Below are 3,889 nucleotides of genomic sequence, written 5' to 3'. Positions count from 1 at the left end.
AGTCCTTCTGCCACTTTAGTGCCAAATTTAAAAAAGGACTGCTCCTTTTCCTCTTACTGGCAAATGGATCCTGCTGTTGAAGAGGCCCCTTGCACAGCCATAAGTTACATCCCTGATTCATGTTCAGGAGTTGGACTTGATGATGCTTATGGGTCCCTTCCAACTCAGGATATACTATGATACTATAATTCTATGTACCCTCCAGCCCCAAGCAGAGATCCAGCTTCTGGTAGGCTGGAGGGGAGGGTCTGGCTCCAGCATGCTGCTGGCACTCAGTAGAGAATTTGTTTCAAATTCTTCCCCTGCACTCTCATGCCATTACTAGTCTCCAGAAGCTCACATACTCCAAGGCAAGAAAAAGAATTTAAAGAAAACACTGCTTCTTAGCAGTATCAGAACCACAGAATCGTAGGGGTTTGGAAGGGACCTCCAGAGATCATCGAGTCCAACCCCCCTGCCAAAGCAGGTTCCCTAGTACAGGTCACATAGGGAGGCATCCAGACGGGTCTTGAATATCTCCAGAGAAGGAGACTCCACAACCCCCCTGGGCAGCCTGTCCCAGGGCTCTGTAACCCTTAGTGTGAAAAAGTTCTTTCACATATTGGTGTGGAACTTCCTGTGCTCCAACTTGAGGCCATTGCCCCTTGTCCTGTCCCCACAGACCACTGAAAAGAGGTTGGCCATTTCCCTTTGTCTCCCACGCTGCACATATTTATAAACATTGATCAGATCCCCTCTCAGTCTTCTTTCCTCAAGGCTGAACAGCCCCAGGTCACTCAGCTGTTCCACACAGGGGAGATGGTCCAGGCCCTTAATCATCTTTTTTGCTCTCCAATGGACTCTTTCCAGGAGATCCCTGTCTTTTTTTTGTACCGGGGAGCCCAGAACTGGATACAGTACTCCAGACGGGGCCTGACCAGGGCAGAATAGAGGGGAAGGATCACCTCCTTTGATCTGCTGGCCATGCTCCTTTTAATGCACCCCAGGATCCCATGGGCCTTCTTGGCTACCAGGGAACACTGCTGGCTCACAGCCAACCTGTCATCCACCAGCTCCTCTCCAACAGGCAATGCCCCAGCCTGTACTGATACACGCGGTTATTCCTTCCATACACCAAAGGTGCAGGCAGCCTTTTCTCTTTCTAACTACAGTATGTGCAATGCCTGCAATTATTTTGTTCACGTTAAATATAGCATTTGCTAAGCACAGATGCTGTCCCCAAGTTGCTGTGATCATCCAGTGCTGAGGTGCTGCTGAGCTCTCCAGCTGAAGCAGGGCCAACACTGCACTCCCTGAGGTTAGTTGGCACATGCTTGGCCAACATCACGTTGTGCCAGGCTCCTTGGGAGAGCGGATGGCAGTCCCTGCAGGGATGCCAGCACAGCACCAAGCCCTGATGCTCTGCTCTGTAGGGCTGGACAGCCTGGTCAGGGTGGGGGTGGTGTGGTGTCTGGGGCAACAGAAGAGGGTACTGGGCTGTTCTGACTTAAGGGGAACCAGAATGTGGAGAAGAGGTCTGTGATAAGAAAGTGAGGCTGATATCTGAATGGAACCTTCTCTGTACAGCACAGAAAAATTCAAGGTATCTCATGGAAATAAAAGTCCAGTCAGGCGTGTGCTGGAAAGGGGATGAACCAGAAGCAGCCTCTGTTAGCATTTTCTGAAAAGCAGTGGAGAATGGGTCCCCCAGGGTGGGATAAAGCTGCCTTTCTCCAGTGAGATGCTTCGCTATCTTCCAAAGTTGCCAGAGCTGAGCCTGCTGCCCACCCACTGTGGTTTACACTCTGCTCTGTGTGGGTGGAGAAATACCTCTGCCTGTTCTTAAATCTCCTGGGGCCAAGTGAGAGGGAGCCTCCATCAGGGAACTCTGCTGTTAGATGGGAGATTTCATTAAACAAGCCCTCTCGGATGAGGGCAGAGAGTAGGAACAGCATTAGCCAGCTGAGTACAAAGAGAAGCCTTAGCTGCCACGGGCTGTGCGTGGGAAGGGATGCCAGCCCCACTGAGATGAGATTTTCTGACTATAACCAAACAAAAGAGACCAGAAGTTCATGTTTAATTCTTAGAGATTTTCTTCCTCAAAACAAATTGCCCGTATGAGGTTCTTTTGCCTCTGGCACAAAGCTCCCATCTAGGTACAGTCAGCAGCAAGGCTGAGTGTTGTCTCTGAGGTAGTGGTGGTGGCAGCAGCAGCACGGCCACCCTGTGCAGCCCAGCTGCACCTGCTCTGTCTCCCCAGTGTGGTGAAGTCCAGAGTGGGACATGGTCCTCTGGGAGGAAAAGAGACTGAGCACTGCAAGGATGCACCTGAGGAGGCCAAAAGAAACAACCTGCATTTCTGGGAAGAGACAAAAAGAGCAATTCTAAGATAAGGTGCTGAATTCCTCCTGGGAGGATACACCATCCCCATAGAAATGTTTTGCCTTTTTCTCTTCCAGAAGGTACTGGCTAACGTTTGCCAGCAGGAAGGCAGCCTCCCAGATAATACCACAGCCTGAATTTGTGCAGAGAGTGGAAGCCCAGCTGGGCGGTTTCCCTTTTCAGCAGATTTCTTTAGCACATGGGTATTTTTTCACCACTATCATCACTGTTTAGCAAATGACAGATCTGCTGGACTGCCTTGCAGACAGTTTTGATTCACTCTGGGCCCAGCTCTGTTTCCCAGAAATGTAGCTGCTAGGGACAGAAAACTCCATTTTCTCCATCTGTCGTGCACAGAAGGACTTCTTTTGCACCCAAGAAGATAGTTTTCCAACATTTAATTGCTTTGTTTTACAAGCCTGGTGTTGATGAGGGTGTCCCTGTTCCCCTATGTTCTGCTATCAGCACCGCAAGCACATCTGGCTTTGCTCTGTCCATCTGACCCTTCCCAGGCCTTGTGGACCTGCTCAACGCTTGTATGAGGCTGTGATACTCCTCTGTTTCCTGCCTCCGTGACAAATGCTGCTAATTTCTCATGCTACCTTTGCTCATGTCACACATAAATTTGTCCCAGTACCAAGCCTGCTGTTTGCACAGGCCATTCATTAGGGATAAGTAGAGCAGGGAGCAATGAATGTTGCTAATTGCATATAATTATAGATCCCAATTCTCTTCTTATGCTGTATGTGTGTATCTGTTTATAGGGCAATTACACAGTAAATAGGATGCAATTAGAGTGATCTATGCTGAAGGGCTGCACTTGTCACTGAGTGCTGAACTGGATGGACTCCAAATGGGGATGCCATCTCCTTTCACTGGAGTTTCCCCAGAACGAAGATCTTGTCAGGTTCTTGAGTTTCAACCCTTACCATCAAAGGTAATTTTTACAGGTTTGTCCTGTTCTGCTGCCCCTGTGACAAAACAGATGTCCCAGTAACGCAGAGTCTCTACTAACTACCTTGGTTTACTACTTACTGCCTTAGTAACTATCTTCTCTTAGTTTTCGTTTTCCTGACATTCCTTTTCTCTTGGCTTCAGCATACATACTACCTAGAAACATGTGTCACAGCTTTAGGTCAGGGTCCTACTAAAACAGGATTTTGACAACAGCCTGAGGTGGTGGTGAGCGATTAGCTGGTGCCAGATGTTCACACCATTCCCTGCATGAAATGAGCTTGCAGGTTTTGGTCTGGACCAAAGAAATCCATTGTATGTGGCTGCAGCTACTCTTGGGAGTCTCAGAAGAGTGAAAGGTGCTTCACTCTCCTGGTCCTGCTGCCTAGAATGGAAGAGGTTATCTATTTTTACAGTGCTCAGCAGAGGGGAGTGTAAACTGGTTGGAGCTCCTTCAGTATAAAGGTTAGGTAATAAGAATGAAGTTAGCGGGGAGTGCTGGGGAAGAAGCATTCCCTACTGCTGTCTTTTCTCTCAGTTCAGTGAATAAACAAACCTTAAGGCCCCCCAGTTG

Source organism: Gallinula chloropus (assembly GCF_964237585.1).
Source record: "Gallinula chloropus genome assembly, chromosome: 4".
Taxonomy (NCBI): Eukaryota; Metazoa; Chordata; class Aves; order Gruiformes; family Rallidae; genus Gallinula; species Gallinula chloropus.
Note: the sequence above shows the minus strand (reverse complement) of the source record.